General features: G+C 43.7%; 1 protein-coding gene across 1 annotated transcript in view; it reads right to left on the bottom strand.

Moving 5' to 3' along the window:
• TECR (trans-2,3-enoyl-CoA reductase) overlaps positions 1-21,929 on the bottom strand; it is a 57,065-nt gene that overhangs the window by 26,681 nt on the left and 8,455 nt on the right. The window lies entirely within an intron of this gene.

The following is a 21,929-nucleotide window of genomic DNA, read 5'->3' on the forward strand; positions in this document are numbered from 1 at the left end:
AAAACCACATTGACTGGAACTTGTTTACAATAACTATAGATTGCTTGCTTTTTTAAAAAAAATAACTAAGACAACCCGTTCCCTGTTGTATTGTTTCAGAGATATTTCCTTACCAGATTCCTCAATGCCTTCAACAATGGTTGAAGTAGAGCCACTAATATAATTGAAAAGTTATTAAAAAATAAAGGATGTATTCAGAAATTCATCTGCCTTGAAATAGCCCATGTTGCACTGTATGGCACAATCAAATGTCAACAGCTGACCTCAGGAAATATTTTATGACATTTTGTATTATGTTATAAAATGCTTTATTATGATTTTTATGTCATAAAATATTTTATAAAATTTGCAAAATTTGATTTGTACAGTAATCATGGGTCCAAGATTTTGGACACATTCTGTAAGTTAGCTCATTTGAGGTACCATGGTTCAAAAGGTTTTCCCTATGATGCATTGTTTCAACCAGTTACAGGTTACAGACACAAGAGTTTTAGCAGTATATAAATAAATTTGTAGAGTGATTGACAAAATATGCTGAAATATGACTTAAACCAATTCACACTAGTTATATACAACCTAATAACATAAACATAAACGTAAATAACGTAAACTTTTATTTACTTAGCTTTTAATAACACTGTTTCAGTATTTCTACTCAAGTTCTGAAATCAGATTTTTTTCTGTCAATTTTAAGATTGCATAATAGTCTACTAGAAAAGTGTGTCAAACTCCTTTATAATATACTTTTAATCATGCTTGGAGAATGTTTTATTTCAGGAAATGGACGTTGTCTTACCTGAACGTCCTTTTTCTGGGCGCTGCGTACACTATCCATGCATGGGTTAATACTTCAGTATTTGGCAACAACTGAGTGAAAGAAACAGAAGGCTCTTCCCCTTTCCGGCCCCCTAGCCACGCCTCTGTACCCATGATCCCCCAGTCTGAACGAAAGGCGCAGCTAACAAGGAGTCCACTAAGAGTAACGTTAACAAACTCAACTTTATTAACACCAACTTGATAACAGGAACGAAAAAGATCAACAGTCACCAGGTGAGCAGTCAGCCCAAGAGGGAGGGTTATGGATAGTGTACGCAGCGCCCAGAAAAAGGACGTTCAGGTAAGACAACGTCCATTTTCCTGTGCGCTGCTCCCACTATCCATGCATGGGATATACCCAAGCTCAAATCCCCTGGGCGGGATGCTGACTGTCTCCATCGTTGTCCTCCGACACCACTTTCTGAAGTACTCTGCGGCCAAAGGCCGCCTCAACGGAGTTGTACACATCGATCTTGTAGTGGCGAATGAACGGTGTGAGGGACGACCAGGTCGCCGCCCTGCAGATGTCCGCTACCGAAGCTTGAGTAGCCCAGGCCGCCGACGTGGCCACACTGCGGGTAGAGTGGGGGAGGATTCTGCCCGGTGCCGGCCTGGAGCTTGAATCGTAGGCCATAGCGATGCAGGCCTTAATCCATCTGCTGACCGTGGCTGGTGATACCTTCTGACCCATGGACCTCGGACTAAAGGAAACCAGGAGACCCTCGGTCCGGCGAAAGGGCTTGGTCCGACGGATGTAGATGCGGATGGCACGTCGGACGTCCAACGTGTGCCACCTCTCCTCCCTAGCATCTCGGGGTGAAGGACAGAAATCAGGCAGGATGAGTTCCTGGGCCCGATGGAACCACGAGTTGACCTTCGGGATGAAAGCCGGGTCGAGACGTAGCGTCACCGTGGATTCACGAAATATGCATAAGTCCTTGCGGACTGAGAGGGCCGCTATCTCTGAGACTCTTCTCGCAGAGGTGATTGCCAGCAAGAAGGTCACCTTAAATGAGAGGTACTTGAGAGAGGCTGAGTCTAGGGGTTCGAAGGGGGGTCCAGTCAGCGCCCGCAGAACCAGAGTCAAGTCCCATGATGGGTACCGATGCACTGCCGGGGGTCGAAGGTTTGTGGCCCCATGTAGAAACCCCTTGATGCGCGGGTGGTGCGCGAGAGACTGGTACGGGGGGCAAGTGATGACCGTTGATAGGGCGGCTGTCTGCCTTCGTAAAGTTGCGGGGGTCAGGCCCCTGTCAAGGCCAGCTTGAAGAAATTGCAGGATGTCACGCACCTCAGCTGATGTCGGGTCGGTGTGTTGTCGGGTATTCCAGCGACAGAACGCCTGCCAAGACGCCTCGTAAATGCGGGTTGTAGACGGACGTCTAGCCGCTTGGATGGTGGCCACGACCTCATCTGGTAGGTTGTCCTTTTTCAGGATGACGCGTTCAAATGCCAGACGGCTAATTGCAGCCACTGGGGCTCTGGGTGCGTGACCTCCCCCTGGCGAAGGACGAGTCGCCGTGGTGGGATCACCCACGGTTGGTCCACGGAGAGCGCCACTAGGTCGGCGTACCACGGCCGCCGGGGCCAGTTCGGGGCTACCAGGAGCAGGTCGGCCTTCTCCGATAGCAGTTTTCGGATGAGGCGGGGAATTAGAGGCAGTGGTGGGAACGCGTACAGGAGACCCTCGGGCCACCTGCAGCGCAACGCGTTGTGGTCTTCTGCCAGAGGTGTCGGGTAGCGCGACACGAAACGGGGAAGCTGAGCGTTGGCCGGGGTTGCAAAGAGATCCACCTCCGGGCTCCCGAAGCGTGAGGCAAGCTCCCGGAACAGTTGTGGATGGAGCTGCCATTCTGCTTGGTCTATGGTCTCTCTGCTGAGCCAGTCTGCTCTGACATTGGATGCCCCCGAGATGTGATCCGCCCTGATCGAAAGAAGGTGGTTCTCTGCCCAGTTGAAGAGATCGGCGGCCTCTCGCATCAGGGTGCGGGACCTTGTGCCCCCTTCCCTGTTGACGTGCGCTTTGGCCGAGATGTTGTCGGTCAGGATCAGAACGTGATGTCCTCGCACTGTCGAATGGAACTCCTGAAGGGCCAGTTTGATCGCCCGAAGTTCCAGAAGATTGATGCTGCACTGACTCTCCCGCCGGGACCACTGTCCCTGTGCCACCAGGTTGTGGAGGTGGGCTCCCCACCCTCGAAGACTTGCGTCGGTGGTGATGATCAGTCGGTCCGGCTCTAGGAAACTGGACCCCTTGAGAAGCGAAGGCGATGTCCACCACCTGAGGGACTGGCGGACCTGAAGGGTGAGGAGTACTGCCCGTTTGGAGTTGGCCCTGCCTGCCCGCTGAAAGGGGAGCAAAAACCACTGCAGAGGTCTCGAATGTCTGCGTGCCCACGGAACGATGCCGAAGCAGGATACCATCTTTCCGAGAAGGCAAGAAAGACAGATTAGGGCAACTCTCCTCTTCGACAGGACCTGTTGAATCAGAGTGCGGATGCTCTGGGCTCTGTCCGGTGATAGATAAACCTGACCGTTGGCTGAGTCTATCAGTGCCCCCAGGTGAAGTAGTCTGGTGGTGGGCTGCAGATGGCTCTTTTCGAAGTTTATGGTGAAGCCGTGATCCTGGAAGACCTGCAGGACTCTCCTCATGTCTTCGGTGGCCTGATCTCGGGTGGAGGACAGGATCAGGATGTCGTCCAGGTAGCAGAGCAACCGGATCGGGATGGTTCGAAGCCTGGCCGCTACCACCGCCACCAGTTTGGTAAAGGTGCGGGGGGCTGACGAAAGTCCGAATGGCATCGCCCGGTACTGGTAATGAGCTCCCGCGAATTCGAATCTCAGGAACTGCCTGTGCCCCGGGTGAATGGGCACGTGAAGATAGGCCTCCCGGAGGTCGACCGATTGGAGCAAGTCGCCCCGTCTCACCCCCGCTAGGATGGACTTTAGGGAGTGCATTTTGAACCTGTGGTATTGAACCGACAGGTTTAGCCGCTTTAGATTTAGTATGCCCCTCCAGCCCCCGGAGTTCTTGGGTACTAGGAAGAGGGTTGAGTAGAACCCGGAACCCCTCTGGGCGTGCGGCACTGCTTCGATGGCCTTGACTTCCAGGAGGTGTTCTATCTCCTGGGACATTAAGTTCCGCTGTTCTGCGGAGCGGGGTATTGGACAGTGGACAAATCGATGGGGCGGCTGACCGGAGAATTCGATAGAGAGACCCGAACCAGTCGTACGCCTTACCCAGGAGTCCGAAGTTGATTTGGCCCATTGCTGGTGGAAGTGAATGAGCCTTCCCCCTATGGGGCCTGCGAGCCTGGAGTCACTTCCCCCGTTTGGCTGGCTTCGGCCCGGCACCACGGAAGTTTCGCCTTGGCTGCTGGTTTCGCCCTCGGTCTCGGAACTGCTGCCGGTCCTGGAACCTGTCTCCTCCCTGATAGAGGGGGCGATGAGCAGAGGACCCCCTGGGTCCTGCGCTGGCACGAAAGGGCTGTTGTAGCGGGTAAGGAGTGTAGCGGCGTTCCTGGCGGCGGTAGGTCGATGGGAGGATCTTTCTCTTGTCCTTCCCCTCCACTAGTAATGGTTCCAGTGCGGCGCCAAAGAGCTCTGGGGCTTTGTAAGGTGCAGCCACCAATTTCCATTTTGCTTTGACATCTGCCTTCCAGGGCCGGAGCCAGAAGAGTCTTCTAGCCGAAAGGGTTGAGGCGAGGGACCTCGAGGCAAATTTGGCTGCGTTTAGAGAACTGTCTGCTGAGTATTCAGTGGCGGCTATTAACTTGTTTATATCCTGCTGGAGCCTGGTGTCCTCTGGGGGTAGTCTGTCCTGCAGGTGGCGGAGCCAAATGAGCGACGCACGGTTGAAGAAAGACGTTGCCGTCGCGGCTCTGATTGCCCAGCCCGCCGCCTGATGTGCCTTTCTGAAGGCCCCCTCCATCCTCTTCTCCTCTGCCTTTAGAGAGTCAAGAGGGTCAGTGGTGATCAAGGCACCAGAGGACAAAGCTGCCACAGGCTGGTCGACGGTCGGGAGTGCTAGGAGGTCCTCTAGCTCTGGGGCTGCGCAGTAGAGCTTCCTGTCCAGATTGCTGGGTGTGGCCAGGGAAGCTGGTTGTCCCCAGGGGTTCTGGATGACCTCCGCAAACAGCTGAGGGCACGGGATGAAATCCCTCTGTGGCTTTGATGGGTTGAAAAGGGCGTCGTGCGGCCCCGCTGCCGGTGGGGCGGCGGTAGTGACGTCCCCTGGTACCCCGAGGTTGGTTGTAAGCCGGGCCTTGTGGAGCAGGGACTTGAACAGGGCCGGACGGAAGAGGCCTGAAAAGGCCGGTGTGTCAGGCGCTAGACCCTCATCCTCTGATAGCTCCATCTCCTCAGGCCCCTCCTCTGCTTGGTCTGATTCTTCCGAAGAGGAGTCCTGACCTCGTCTGGGGAGAGGCTGGGGTTGGGGTTGGTGGCGCCGCGACTGACTCGTGGCGGCTTGGCCTGGAGCTTGGGACGACTGCTGCATAGTGCTAAAGAAGGAGGAGAGTGCGGCTGAGAACATGGTCTGGAAGTCCAATGGGGAGGCCGTCCCAGGCCCCCCCTGGGGGTGCTGGTCAGCACTTGGCGGCGGGCTCGATGACTCCCTGGCCCGATGAAGTTGTGCCGTGAGGAGGGTCGGTGAGGCCTCTGCGAGCCCTGTGCCTGCCTCCGGGCGAGGGGTACTGTGGCCAGACCTGGGCACATCAGGAGTTCTTGGGGTCACTGCGATGTCGGATACAGAAGAGATCCCCAAGTCCCTGCCCCTAGGGGAAGCACGCACTGGGTCCAAGGTCGCGGGCTCCCTGGATAGTGTTGCAGCGACTGTCCTCTGGGCCTTCTCCCATTGTCTCTCGAGAGCGTTATGCCTCCTTAACGCATCTCTGTCTTGGAAAGGCAAGGCCCCTTCCGAGGCCGCTCTGCTGGTGGCGCTCGAATGCCTCTTTTTGGATTTCTTCTTGCCCCCTTTACTGCTTTTGTGGGGGGGGCTAAGCTCTAACTCCATATCTGAGGAGGGGGGGAGTGAGGCATTGTTGAGGCTTGAGAGCGTTGGGCAGACCCCCTGATGTTGTGTTCCGCCACCAGATGGCAGGACTCTGCAATAGAGCCCCACGTGTATAAAATCTTCTCCTCAGGTGGTAGAGGAGGAAGATGCTCCGCCCCCTTAGACTGGCGTGGGGGGGGGTCTGCAGCCGGCCCGCTGGTGTCTAAGGGCGCCGGCTGAGGAGTCTGTCCAAAATGGCGGCCCGCAGGTCCACCAATATGGCGCTGGCACGTGGCTCCGCTGTGCCCGACTCCGGCGAGGTCTTAAACTGGCGGCCCGAGGGTCCGACCAGATGCCCCGCGATTCCCCTTGCAGGGGAAGGCTGCTCCGGTGTCTGGCGCTTCCTCTCCTTCGCGCCCGTCAGATGCTTAGCGGCGGCGGCTCGATCGGCGATGCGTGGGCGGCCGGGGATTCCGAATCCGCCGCCCAGCTGATGAGCGCGACGCCGCACGCTGCGTCTTCTCCACGCGCTCCGGAGCTCTCCGACGATCGAGGAGCGAGGAAGCCGAGCCCGCCGGCCAGCTGGAGGTCGCTGATTGTAGCGGCCGCCTCGCACGTGTGGAGAAGCTTCCGATTGCCAAGGAAGCCAGCCGGCTGCTCAATCGGGCTGCAGCGCTCCGCTCTCCCCCCACCAGCTGGAAGAACGAGCCTCACGCCGAAGCGCCAGGCAAAGCAACACAAAAAAGGGGCGCGAAACAAGCTATTCAAAATAAACACAACAAACGCCTAAACGCTTAGAGAGAAGAGCCAAACTAAAGAGAAGGAAGGGAATTATATATAAATAGGAAAGGAGCAAATTCCCACAGAAGCACAGTACCTTTAAAACCTGTGGAGCTCCCAAAAAACACTCCAGTAGTTGCCAGCAACTGAGTGAAGACTGGGGGATCATGGGTACAGAGGCGTGGCTAGGGGGCCGGAAAGGGGAAGAGCCTTCTGTTTCTTTCACTCAGTTGTTGCCAAATACTGAAGTATTAACCCATGCATGGATAGTGGGAGCAGCGCACAGGAAAATTTTTCAATATTTATTTTGTACTTTGCCAGTGTTTTTAACACTACTATCATAAACTGCTGTGAGAATGAGGACACCAAGTAGATTTTAAAATGATAGAACTAAATGTCTACATTCTTATTTCTTTGTAAACACAGTGCATCAGACAGAATTATAGACCCTTCCCAATTTCTTTGCAAATCATAAAGTGACCGATTCTTAATATGAGAGTATATAGTATGTGTTCATATAGAATGCCAAGTCATAATTATTAAAATATACTGTATTTGCTTATTATTTTAGCATAGTTTGTTAGGTTGTAAGCAAAATTTAAAAAGTTTACCAGCCTGAACAGACAAGTAGTCCTCACTTACCAACTGTAACTGGGATCAGCGACTCCGTCACTAAGTGATGTGGTCATAAAGTGAAATATCATGTAACCACAGCCAGCTTACATTAGAATCCTGTTCAGTTGTTCTGTGCAATGTCATATGACTGGACTTGTGATTTCTTGCCAGATTTGCCACTGACATGGTTTGTTGGAAGCCAGCTGTGAAAATCACAAATTGCAATCATGTGTCTGTGGGACACTGCCACCATCATAAATGCTGGTTAGTCACCAAGTACCCATCATGTGATCATGATCACATGACTGTAAGGATGCTGTAACCACCACAATCTTAAGGATTAGTTGTACATCTTTTTTTCTCAGCACTATAACTTCAAGCAGTTGATTAAGTAGCAGTTGGTAAGCAAGGGCCACCTGTAGTTTAGCCAAGTAAATTAAAAATCCACAGTGGAATTATTTTCTATTTTGTTATGATTTATATCCTTAGCCACTTTAATTATGTGAAACCTTCATGTTCAGAATCTATATAATTCTTAATGTGCAAAGAAAAGGACACAATATTAGGGAAATGATGGTATCTGTTCAATGTTATAGATTACAGGTATGGCAAACTGCTATTATGAACTTTGCTGAATTTAACTTAATTGTTCAGAACTCTGCTACTTCTACTGGGTCCTATATACTGAGTCCCAGAAGAAGTAAACCACTCTGATATAATTGCTCAATTTTTCAATATTCATAGATATTCCAACTATTGTCACCGTTGTCAACTATATAAAAGCCAGTGAGACATCCTGGAGGACAAAAATGCTCATGCTTCAAGTCCTAAGTCACCTATGAGAATCAGTAGTGTTGTCTACCATAACTAGGTCACTCAATTCTTTTTCTGGTCACTTTAACCAGCCATTTCCACAACTGGCATAGGTAAGTTATCAGGTCCTTAAAATTAAATTATCAATTAATCCAAAGGAAGAATAATTATAATACTCTAAAAGGCTTTTTAGAAACAAGGAATCTAGTCCAAAAATAAATAAATAAATTGACAATTGTAAAAGCTAAGCATGCATGATCATAAGTTGAAAATGTCCAAGATTGCTGACATGATCTTTGGAAACTTGATGTGATTGATAGTTGAGGCCATGAGGGATTTAAACTTTTTGTAGCAAGTTCATGAGATCAGATTATGTTTCTTCTAAAAATGAAAAAGTTCTAATAAAATACTGACAAAATTTAAAAGGGGTGGTGGTGTCTGTAGTTTAATATTAAAATAAATCTTACTATCATTCCTCGTTCAAATAAATGGATATTCTGTGTACTACATTCCAATACCTCATACAGATTTCCTCCTAGTTTTTTTATTTTATTTCAGGCCCTAGTTTATTCCTGGGAATAAACCAACAGGATTAAAATAAATAATCTTCTACTCTGATACGTTAAAATACCTAAAAAGAGGACAAGCAAAAGTGAAAGCATATAGGAGCTATTATTTTGACACAGTTTTAGCCTAATGCATGACAAATCCTTTGCAAATCAGCTGTAATTATCTTGCTGTTCATCAAATTGGAAGTGCAATACAAATAGTCCTCAATTTACAACCATTCATTTAGTGACTGTTCAAAGTTACAACAGTACTGAAAAAAGTGATTTATGACTGTTTTTCACTTGACCATTGTAGCATCCCAATGGTCATGTCATCAAAATTTGGACGCTTGGCAACTGGCATCTATTAATGACAGGTGCAGTATTCTGTGGTCATGTGATCACCTTTTGCAACCTTCTGAAAAGCAAAGCCAATGGGTAAGCCAGACTCACTTAACAACTGTGGCAAGAACATTGTAAAATGGGGCAAGATTAACTTAACCACTACAGTGATTCACTTAACAACTGTCTTGCTTACCAACTGAAATTTTGGGCTCAGTTTTGGTAAATCAAGGATGACCTTAGGCTTCAAAGGTTGCTAATGTTTGTCCCTTGATAGTCTATGCTTTCAGAATAAAGTTGTTCATAAAGACAGGATCTTGAACTAGATTAATATTACTATTATACTCGACTTTACAAAGCTTTTCTTATATTCAATAGATGCAATCATCACTCTTTCCAAAAGACAGAAACATAATCTCCTTCTTCTCTTATTTATATAAGAGCTTAGCTCTTTGAAATTAAGAGCTGTCTTGAGTGGGACAAAAATTTGGAGTCTGTTCAGTATGTCCAACAGATACCAAGGAACAGCTCCAAACAGGGGTATTAATAGAACTGTGCCTCAGACAGGAATGGTCACTCTCATACCTCAGAGCTTCTAGAACAAAGAATTTATTCCAGTGGAAAGCAACACATAGATCACACTGACCAAATTAAGCTACTGTAAACTACAATCAGTTGCGCAGCAAGAATTGAAGATAATACGATCTACTAAGGGAGAGAGTAAAACCCTAGAAAAACAACTTGATGCTAGAGAAATGCAAGAAACATAGAATATATTGAAAATAAAGCAGCCTCCAATTGAAGCCTCTCAATAAGTCTGTTGGAAAAATTTTTAAAAATCACCATGAAAGTAAGAAGAACTACTAACCCAGACAGAAGCAACCTGATATTAAAAAAAGCAAGAAGCTCTGGTAAGTAAGTGTTGTTGGTGTGAGGGGTGAGGGGAGAGAGTGGAATTTAGAGATCAACATCTGAATTGCTTATCCTAATCAGACCTGCATATACTACAAACTATTTCAAGCACACATTTTACACAAGAAATCTTGCAAATAAGGGTGGTGTTCATTGAGATATCCACCCACACATCATTCTTAACAAATTGCTTGGCTAAGCATTGAAGTGAAAATAAAATATAAAAATGCAAAGAGGCATACAACACATAGATAGGACCGTTTTCCCACTATGTGGCCTCAACTAAAATTGATGTCACTTACAATTCAATGTTGAAAACTTTCTAGAAGTCTATTCATAATGCCACATTTGAATGTAACATTCCTTTCATGAATGAACTGAATTTACAGTGTCCAATTTCCAAATTTGACCACAAAGATTATAAGAATTAAATAAACGTGTACCTTAGCGTGCAGAAATTCTCTCATAGACAAAATGTTCCTAATTGGCATAACAAAGGCACATCCAATCTATACTCAAAATGTTAAAATAAATTTAAATAGCTAAATTTGTAACAGCTTACAAAATTCAAGCGCACAGTTTAAATATTAATTCTAATTTCATATAAGCATTAATAACTCTCTACGTCTCTTTTGGGAGACCTGACTCATAGGTTCATAGGCATGACATTTCAAGGCATGTCTCTTCCTATATATGCCCATATAATCATTAAAATTATCAGAACCTTTCTTTCAAATTCTATATAATAATGCTGTTCAGTGGGATAAATTTAAACTTTCCAAAGAATAGCTTGCTATATATTTATAGTACAGCATTTATAGTATACAGTATCTAAAAATGCTGCCTTGTTTCTAGTCTGTTATCTTTTTAATTCCTGCAAAGATCTTTTTCAGTTCCCAGGGTTTTAATTTCTGAGATTTCTTTGTCAAGCTGCATTTAAGTTAGTTATGTGGTATTTCAATTGTTGCTCTAATTAACTGCAGTTTCTGTCTAAATCTGATGGGCTTTATTTACAAAAGAACAAAGATACTGCAGAAATAAATAAATCTGCTGTACTTAGTGCAGGCTTGTGCTAGTAGATAACTAGAAAGTTATTAAATCTGTATAATCTACCATGGCTGTCTCTTGGACAGATTAATGCATGGCAAAATGGCCACTGGCCATTGCACACTCAATCTACCTGAAGAAAAAAAAACTGTATATAAAGTTTCCTGGAAAATCAAAAACTGGATACAGTTCCATAGTCCTGTAGCTAGTATTTTTTTATAATTCAAGATGAAATTGGACAAGCAGACATAAACAGCAGGCGTACCCAGAACTTTTGTGCCTGTAAGTAGTATAGCAATGAACCATCCACTCTGATTTGTTCTGAGGTCTTTATTTGAATATAGTACAGAAGCAGCAGCTAGAGATGTGGGGGGTGGAGGGTGGGGAGAGAGCATATGTTTGGCTGGCTATGAGGCTACAGGTGCATGTGCAGTTGCCTAAGATCAGTATGAAGAGTATTAGGAAATTATGGTTTTGCTTCCCCCTCCCACCACGCTCTCAGATGCAACTGAAGACAGTGCAAGAATGTGGTAACAGTATCTCTTAATTCCCCACTGATTGAAAATATTAACAACTCAAACTTGTGTCAGACTGATTCCCTGCTGTTTCTATCCATCTAACACATTCACAAAGATATAACCGGTAAGAAGTTTATGTCCCAAAAGAAAATTTCATTACTTATTACTGTTTGCATAACTGACATCAGTTCTTCAAGATAAAAACAATCTACAGTCAGTAGTTAAATTAACAAACTTAGGTTGCCTAACAAAAATTCCTTCCTTTTACTTTGGAAACCAAGGTAGTTAAAAAATAAACCTCAAATTACATTCATCAACGTAAAAAATAAAAAACAATGTGCATTTTATCATAGCTCTAGCATTCTTGAAATAGTTAGGAAAAGATAGTTAGCAGAAGTCTGGACAATTTCAACACCCTTCAGTAAGAGTGAAGATGTGAAAATAAGTTAGATTTGACTTTCCAATTTATAAAAGGGACAGCAGTGAGCCAGGTGCCAAAAGGCTCTTAGAAAACATTTGATACCGTGTTTCCCCGAAAATAAGATATGTCCGGATAATAAGCCCAATCAGGCTTTTCAGCACATGCGATAATATAAGCCGCCCCACACACACAAAATAAGCCCCCCACCACCAACTACTTACACGCATACGCAGCCGGTCCTGCCATTTCCTCTGGTTGCTTGCCACGCAACCAAAATGAGTTGAGGAGGTGAAGCCAGAGGGGGGAGAAAGGGGGGACATGCCCTCCCCACCCTGTTCTTTGCGCTGGCCAAGTGGCCCAACACGTCCCATCCCACCCCAATGGCAACAGCAGCCTGGCTGCTTCCCTTCCCCGCCATCTCTTTATCGAGAGGGGTGGAAGGTGGGGCAAGGGAGAAGCAAGACGCGTGGAGCGAGACGTGGCTCCCCTTGCCGTCTCTTCTCCCCCCCCCCCTCGCCGGGCATGGCAGGGCTCCTGCCTCTTGCTTAGCCACCTGCCCCCTTTAGGGATGCAATTTGGGGGTGTCAGGTGGGGCGGGTGAGAAGCGGGACACAGGTCTTACCTTTCAAGCTCCATCGCTTTCCTCGCCATTGTGCCCAGGCAAACATGCTGTAAAAGAAAACCTTATCGCGAGTTCAAGAAGTTTGATTGAACTTGTGAGGTTTTCTTTTACAGCGTGTTTCCCTGGACACAACAGCAAGGAACGCGACAGAGCTGGAAAGGTAAGACCTGCGTCCCGCTTCTAACCCGCCCTACCTGCCACCCCCAAATTGCATCCCTAAAGGGGGCAGGTGGCTAAGCAAGAGGCAGGAGCCCTGCCATGCCCGGCGAGGGGGGGGGAGAAGAGACGGCAAGGGGAGCCACGTCTTGCTCCACGCGTCTCAATTCTCCCCAGCCCCACCTGCCACTCCTCTCTATAAAGAGACGGCTGGGAAGGGAAGCAGCTGTTGCCATTGGGGTGGGGTGGGACATGTTGGGCTGCTCGGCCAGCGCGAAGAACAGGGAGGGGAGGCGACGGCAGCAACAGGACATCCAGTCCTACGCTCACCTTCTCCTGCACCCCCAAAATAATAAGACCCCCCAATAATAAGGCCAAGACCTTATTGGGGGGGGGTGTCAAAAGAAAATAAGACCCTGTCTTATTTTTGGGGAAACACGGTACCTTTCTGATTAGCGCAATGAAGCATCTTTCAGATGTAGCAAGATGGTAATTGCCATTCAGTCATTATAGTGACAGCAAAGATAAGTAACCTATAAATTGAATACAGAAATGTGGTAACAGATTGGTTCAACATATTGTTATTAAGGTTGGTTGCACAATCAGCAAGATGTTTAGGCAAGATTTGCCATTTTAATCCACTTATTAAATCCTTCCCAAGGACCTGGGCTAGGCAGAGATTGCTGCTTGATGATGTAAAGGTATTGTCACAGAATGTAAGCTATTCCAGGTAAAGTTGCCTTTTGCAATTGACTGGTTATGATGATTTTGTCATGCCGTTCAAGTGGTGCTTTAGGAGTTTTTGTATTGTACCCAGGACAGCTATTACTATTTTTGCTTTGGGGTCAGTTCCAGTCAATGTTGATAGGTGGAGACAGATCCAGCCCATGGGTCTCACTTTGTGGAATGCCTCAGGATTTTATCCTCTCTCCCCTTCTATTTAACATTTACATAAAGCCACTGGTGAGGTGATCTGTTGGTTTGGGATCAGATATCATCAATATAGAATAGAATAACAAAATTGGAAGGGACCTTGGAGGTCTTCTAGTCCAACCCCCTGCTTAGGCAGGATACCATTTCATAACACCCAGCTTTATAGCTCTACTCCACACCCCTAGAGTGATGCCATGGATGCGAAACGGGCTCCAACTAAACTCTAGCAAGCTTGGGTTATGGCTATGGGTATTGTTGTGGTCCGCCAGCAGCCTGCAGAGCTGGTAGTGGAGTTGGACAGTGAGGAGGCAGGGGAGGACAATGGGCCAATCCTAGAGTAAGGGGAAGGCCCGGACGAAGGCTTTGCGTCGGAGGCAGAGATGGGGCCAGGGCCATCTGGGAGCGATGCACGGACTCCGGAGCCTCCAGAGGCGGATAGCAGAGAGCCAGAGGAACAGGAGGAGCCTGTTCCTAGTGCACACATGCGAAGAGCTGCCAGAAGGAAAGAGCAGCTAAAGCAAAAAGGATGACTCAGGAGTAAGGCCAGGAGATGATTGGCCCCTCCCATAAGGCTTAAAAGAGCAGCAACAGCTCTTGGGATCTTTGTAGGAAAGCAATGTTGCTACATTTGTTTCTTGTCAGCGTCTCTTGCTTCTGAACTTTTGCCAAGAAAAGCCTTTGGCAGGTTGCCAAAGAAGACAAAGGTTGGTGATAAGGCCGAAGGACTGTTTATGAAGAATTTGTTTTGGAATTAATTTGGACAAAGCTGAGAATGAAGTAATTCTCACCTGTTCTAATAAAATATAAAATAAAATATAAAATAAAATTTGTTAAGGACTGATTGTGTCCAGTAATAACTACTTGGGCCTAGGTCACAACAGGTATTTGGACACTCCAGAGACAAGGTTCTTCCATTTCTGAATGAGGCTGCACTATCCCAGACAGACCTGATACACAATTTAGGGGTCCTCCTAGATCCGTGATGGCGAACCTGTGGCATGCATAGCCATATCAGTGGGCACGCCAGCTCAGCTCTGGCGTGCATGCGCACGCTGGCCAACTGATTTTCGGGCCCTCTGGACCCACCTCCTGCCTCCGGAGGGCCTGGGGGGGGCATGGGGAAGGCCCGTTTTTCTTTCTTACCTGGCTCCAGATCCTCCCTATGCATCTGCGGAGGGCGAAAGCAGCTTTTCCCAGTCCCTCGGAGGCCTGAAACAGCCCATTTCCCAACTTCTGGTGGGACAGGAAGTGACGTTTCTGCTGTCCCCAGCCTCCAGAGACTCCTAGAGAGGCTCTGGAGACTGGGGACAGCAAAAAAGTCACTTTCTGTCCCACTGGGAGTTGGGAAATGGGCCGTTTCAGGCCTTTGGAGGGCCTCCGAGGGAGTGAGAAAAGCTGTTTTTGCCCTTCCCAGATAAATAGAGAGGATCTGGAACCAGGTAAGAAAGAAAAACGGGCCTACCAGGCCATCACGTGCCAGGAGTGGGGGGGAGGGGGGTTGCGTGCGCATGCGCAGGGCACATAGAATTATCGGTGTGGGCACACCCAACCCTTCCCCATCACCAGCCCTCCTGGCACGCGATGGCAAAAAGGTTAGCCATCACTGTCCTAGACTCATGACTCCTGCTCAAAGAGCAATTGGCAAACATGCTGGGAGACCCTTTGCCCATCTTTGGATGGTGGGTGAACTACACCCATTCCTGGACCAGGAAAGACTGCTCATCATCATCATGCCCTTGTAACCTCTTGTTTAGATTACTGCAACAAACTCCTGAAGAGCATTTGGAAATTTCAACTGGTGCAGAGTGTGGCTATGCAAGTAGTAAATGGTGCCAAATATACAACACACGACACCACTATTGCATGAGCTGCACTGGTTACTGATATCCTTCCAGGTGCAATTCAAGGTTGTCACCTTTAAAGCCTTATATGGCTTGGACCAAGTTACTTGAAGGACTGCTTTTTTTCCCAAGAATCTCTACCCATCCAATTCGATCTAGCAGATTGGACATGCTCCAGATCCTGTCAACCAGAGAGTTGGCTGGTGGAGATTAGAAGATGGGCCTTTTATGCAGTAGCCCCTGTTCTGTGGAATAACCTCCCCTCAAAGAACGGTCCCAACCTAATTGGCTTTTTGTAAGGCTTTAAAAACCTGGTTTTGTTCCCAAGCCTGAGGTCCTGCCTGTGTTAATGGCCTTGTTTCCTACCCTTACGGCTAACTGGTCAAATATATTGGCTGCTGTGTATATTTATTTTGGATATTTTTTTATTGTTTTTAAAATGTTTTTAACATTTGTTGTATACTTTGGAAACTGTAAGACGTCCCGGGTCATTGATTAAGAATGGTGGCTATAGAAATTGAATGAATGAATGCATCGCAATATCTTGGCTGTAGATACAGACAATGTTGAACAGTGATTCTATTTCAGATAGCGTTTTTCCATACAGCCATAAATCATTCATGTAAAGGAGATAGGCTACTGTGGCAGACATTTTTGATGTTTGATAGCCTAGTTTTGTACTATTGACAGAGGATCTTTTGTTATTAGTATGTTTTGCCAAATGTTAACCAATCTTCACTTTGACCTCCTAGAATATATTGTTAAACTGCTTGGCAAAATTAGTGGGTACAGGTGAGTCAGATGTTTCAACCAAAAACCATGCAGATCATCTTCCCTTAGACCTGACCAATTCTTGATCTTCCTTGCCCTGTTTTGAACCATTTCTACTTCCTTTCATTAAAAAAAAAAATATTATCCATCTCCTTTATCCAGGCTGCATTCTTATAGTATTTCTTTGAATTGTTTCAATAGCTGTGCTAGAACTACACTCTTTTCCTTTGCCAGGTATTGACTGGTTCGTTGCAATCCCTCCATTGATGCACTAGTAGAAATGTTTCTGATTTGACTGAAACTGGAGATTCTGTCTATAGTGTGTAATTTGAGCTTCCTGTCTGTTGAGCTTCTTGACTGTAGCTGTTACGTGCTGCTTTATTATTTCTAGTGGTTTCTTGATCTTCCTTGTTTCTAGATGACATTCCTTTATCAGATATTCTTTGATCTTCTGCTTCTTCAGCTTCTTTTCTGTCATCAACTCTAACTTCCTCACATCTGGGAGCGACATGGCGCTCCCATGAAACACCTCTCCTATGCGAGCTGCACTGGCTCCCGGGGGTCTTCCGGGTGTGCTTCAAGGTATTGGTTACCACCTTTAGAGCGCTCCATGGCTTATCCATGGCTTAGGACCTGGGTACTTACAAGACCGTCTTCTGCCACCGGTAGCCTCTCACTGGCCAGTACGCTCCCACAGAGAGGGGCTCCTCAGGGTGCCGTCGGTCAAACAGTGTCAACTGGCGGCCCCCAGGGGGAGAGCCTTCTCTGTGGGGGCACCTGCCCTTTGGAATGAGCTCCCCCCCTGAAGATACGGAGGATCCCGGATTTACGCACTTTCCGCCGTGCCCTCAAGACTTTTTTATTCCAACAGGCTGGGCTGGCCTAACACCTTTTAATTGTTTAATTTTAATTTGTTTTTTAAAAAAGGGGTGTTTTAATTAGTTTTTAAAATTAAATTTTTATTAGAGTATAAATACTAAAAAAAACATAACATGACATACACACAACAAATATTTATACAACATATAAACAAAAAGAAATTATGTTTCCTTCTTAGGCATTGTTTCAAAGTGACATTCTGCTTGTTATATATTTCTTTCCCTCTCCTTAGTCTAATGACATTTTCTATACCGGTAATATTTCCCCTCTAGATTTTTTGTTTATTTCTAATTTTTAACCAATTATACCATTTATTCCATATTTTGTAGTAGTCTGATTCTTCTCTTTCTTGTATTTCTTTGGTTAACCTGTCCATTTCAGCGCATTCTAGAATTTTTTCTATTAAATCTGTTTCGTTTGGCATTTTTTCTTGTTTCCAATTTTTTCCATATATTATTCTTGCAGCTGTTAGTATGTGAATTGTGAGATATTTGATATTTTTAGGGTATGATTTATTAAAAATTCCTAGTAAAAACATTTCTGATTCTTTATCTATCTGTGTTTCTGTTATTTGTTCCAACCATTTTTTGATATTAGACCAAAATTTCTTTGCTGCCGGGCATGTCCACCATAAATGATAGAAGGTTCGTTGTGTCTTCTTACACTTCCAGCAGATCGGGCTATTTTTGGGCTGTATTTTTGCCAGTCTGGTTGGAGACATGTGCCACCTATAAAACATTTTCAGTTGGTTTTCCTTGTACGCCACTGCTCTTGTTAATTTTATATTTACTTGCCAAAACTTTCCCCATTTTTCCAAATTTATTGTATGTTTGACGTTTTGAGCCCATTTAATCATCGTTTCCTTGACTGTCTCTTCTTCCATTTTATAGCGTAAAAGATATTTGTAGATTCTGCTAATTAATTTGTTTTCTGAATCTAATATAATTTTGTCTATTTCTTGTTTTTGTTTATGAATTTCATATGTTTTTATGTGTTCTCTATATTTAGATTGTATTTGAGTATAAGTCCACCAATCTATTTCCCTATCTAAGTCTGTCTCCAATTGTTGTTTTGTCTTCAATTTACTTTGATAGTCAATTAAATCTTTATATCTAATTATTTTTGTCTTATCTGTTAGATTTGGGTGTCTAATTGATTCTACCGTTGATAACCAACTTGGTATTTTCATATAGTGTTGTTTTTTAATTTTAAGCCAAATTTGTAGTAATGAGTTTCTTATTGTATGTCTTTTGAAGTATGAATGTGTTTTGTATCTTTCGTCCCACATAAAAGAGTGCCAGCCAGTTTGAAGTTCGTGTCCCTCAATTGTTAAAATTCTAGAATTTTTTAATTCTATCCAGTCTTTGACCCAAGACAATACTGCTGCTTGATAGTATGTCTCCCAATCTGGAAGTGCAGCTCCTCTTCTATCTTTTGTGTCCTGAAGCAGCTTAAATTTTATTCGTGGCCTTTTCCCTTGCCATATGAATTTAGATGTCATTTTATTCAAATTTTCAAAGAATGATTTATCTATTTTTATCGGAATAACCTGAAACAGGTATAAAAATTTAGGCAGTATAGTCATTTTAATGGCCGAAATTCTTCCTAGGAGTGAAATGTGTAAGTTTTTCCATTTTTCTAAATCCTTCCTTGTTTGTTCTATTAGTTTATCATAATTATTTTCTTTTATTGCTGAAGTTCTTGTGGACAACCAGATTCCTAAGTTTTTTTTTTTTCGTTGTTTGGATTTGTATACTATCTGTTAATTCTTTTTCTTGATTTTTCGTGAGATTTTTTACAATTAATTTCGATTTGCTTTTATTGATTTTTAGTCCAGCCACTTCTCCGAATTCTTCTATTTTTTGAAACAAATTTGGTATAGATTCCATAGGGTTTTCTGTTATAAACATTAGGTCATCAGCAAAGACCTGAACTTGTATTCTTCTTTATTAATCTTTAAACCTTCGATTCCTTGATCTTCTCTAATTTTTTTCAGAAGAGTTTCGAATGATAAGATGTACAATAAAGGAGAGTGGGAAACCTTGTCTGACTCTTTTTGTTATGTTAAATTTATCTGTTATATTATCGTTCATAATTATCCTTGCTGATTGGTTAGTATAAATTTCTTCTATGATTTTTCCAAATTTTCCCCCAATTTGCATATTTTGTAATTGTCTAATCATAAATTTCCAATTCTGGTTGTCAAATGCTTTCTGAGTGTCAAGGAAAACCAACGAAGCCTGTTTCTCTGGGTGTAATTCATAATATTCTAAAGTATTAAGTATTATTTTCATATTACTTTTTATTTGGCGTCTCGGCAGAAATCCATTTTGGTCTGCATGTATATATGTATTTAGTACTAATTTAATTCTTTCAGCCAGAATTGCTGCAAATATTTTGTAATCGGTGTTCAGTAATGAGATAGATCTATAATTTTGAATTTGCTGAAGATCTGTATCTTCTTTTGGTATAATTGTAATTATCGCTTCTGTCCATGTCTTTGGAATTTTGGCTTTCTCCATGGCTTCGTTATATAACATCAACATATTTTCTCCCAGTACTTCTTGCATTGTTTTATATACTTCCACCGGTATCCCGTCGGGTCCTGGAGTTTTATTATTTTTTTGCTTTTTCAGTACTTCCTCTAATTCTAATTTAGTTATTGGCCTATTGAGCATTTCTCTTTGATCTTCTGTGATTTTTGGCATTTCAGATTTTTCTATATATTGTTTTATCTTTTCTTCTACTTTTTCTTGTTTATATAAATTCGCATAAAATTTCTTAATGATTTCTTTTTTGGCCTATTATATTGGATTTCTCCTTTATCATCTCTCAATTGGTGTATCATTCTTTTATTCCTTTCTTTCTTCAATTTATAGGCTAACCATCTGCCTGTTTTGTTTGCATATTCAAAATAATTTTGTTTCACCATTTTTATTTTTTGGGCTAATTCCTTTTGGTTTATCAAATTCAGTTTATGTTTAATTATTTTCCATTCTTCTTTTATTATTTTATCCTGGGGTTCTTTCTGCAATTTTTGTTCTATTTGTTTTAGGTCTTTTTCTAATTTGTGTAGTTGTTGTTTCTTCTCTTTATTTTTCTTCCCCGTATATGCAATTACCAGGCCCCTTATATATATGCTTTTAGAGTATCCCATGTATTTTGTAAGGAAGTTTCCTCTTTTTTATTTATCTGAAAGAGTATCTTTATTTCCTTTTCTAACATCAAATTAAATTCTTTTTCTTTACATATTCCTTGATTCATCGTCCAGCTCCTGAACCTCCTTTCCCCCTTTCCAGGTTATGAATAGTGGATTATGATTTGCCCATTGGTTTATGCCTATCTCAATTTTTTCTACTGCTGTTTTGATATTTGGGGTCATCCAGGCCATGTCCAGTCTTGACCACAAATTATGTGGGTGAGAGTAAAAAGTGTATTGGGCCTCATCTTCATGTGTTTTAATTAGTATGGGCCAAATTTATCTAATATGTTTTAAATTGTTTTTTAAATTTTATATTGTATGTGTTTTATCTTTGGCTATTCACCACCCTGAGTCCTTCGGGAGAAGGGCAATATATAAATCTAAATAAACTGAAACTGAAACATCTGATCTTAGCATGCTGATTTTATTTTTCAACCAATCTTCCATTTTGGTGGTGCACTATTTAGCTTTTTTTTTCTTATTTGTTAAATTTGCATCCAGGGTATTCAGTTATAACTACAGTCATGCTGGGCATTAGTTAGTCTGTTTCTTACAGTGAGCTTTGGCTTACATTTGGTATCACAATATTGTCAATTTTTAATACTTTAGCTCTTTCTTTGGAACAAACTTCAATGCAAACAACCTTATTCTGATGTTTTTTTGCTATTCTAGACGCTTAAGCATTCTCTGCTTAAGCATTCCTCTTGTTTTTTGGTTAAATGGGCTTTGGTCTTTCTGAGACAAAAGCAAAGGTGCCTGGTTTGAGAATGAAAACAATTCAACACCTATGCTAGTATCCTCTACTACCGACTCCCCCTGGTTTGCTTCTACAGTCTGAGCTACTTCTGGCAAGACTTTCATTTCTTTACCCTGTGTACTACTACTTTTATTTCACATTATAAATTTATATTGATATGCTAGACTCTGTTATTTCTGATTCTAGATGCTCTTCTTTCCAGAATTGGTACATTATTTTCTTTTTTCTCTTTCCCTTCCCCACTCGCTCCCTGCCTGCCTTTAATATTTTTACAATAACTCAAGGAAATGAATATCTCATTGGATTGGATTTGTAATAGTTCATTTTTTCCCCAGTATTTGTATATCTGTGACAGGTAAACAACCTTTCTTCCAATAGTCTCACAGCTGTGGTTTCTGCTTGCTCAGCTAACAGTCCTCAGTTGTAACTCATTTGTCACTATATGTCCAGGAACTCCAATATGGTTCTTGTTGAAATGGGTGACGATAAATCCCATGGCTGCCATTCGGCTAAGCTATGCATCGCAAGCTAACAACCTTACATCCATAACGGGGGGGGGGGGGGGGAGATGTTTTGGAGAACATGGGGATAACTGCATTATTTCTTGAGATCACAAAGCTGTCTTTCACCAGCAGTGAAAAGATGTGCTTAGTTTAAGGACTTGCAGAAGAAGATACATGAACATTTAAGCAAGTCTGAAATGCCCTTTTGCCTTTGAATCCAAGTGTTGCAAAATCCAACTGTTGGAGTCTTGTATCATTCCGAATGTTTTAACCCTATAACAGTTATTGGAATAAGCCACAATATCTAGATTCATATAATAGACTAAGTCAAAATCCAACAAGTCACATTATAGCTTAGTAAACAACAAATATAACATAACAAAGGGAAGTCTGTATTTTAACATATGAAAATCCACATTATATAACCCAAAATAGGAGACACTACAGCATAACACTAGCT

This window comes from Pantherophis guttatus, chromosome 2 (assembly GCF_059756535.1).
Source record: "Pantherophis guttatus breed Tessera chromosome 2, ASM5975653v1, whole genome shotgun sequence".
In the NCBI taxonomy this organism is placed as follows: domain Eukaryota; kingdom Metazoa; phylum Chordata; class Lepidosauria; order Squamata; family Colubridae; genus Pantherophis; species Pantherophis guttatus.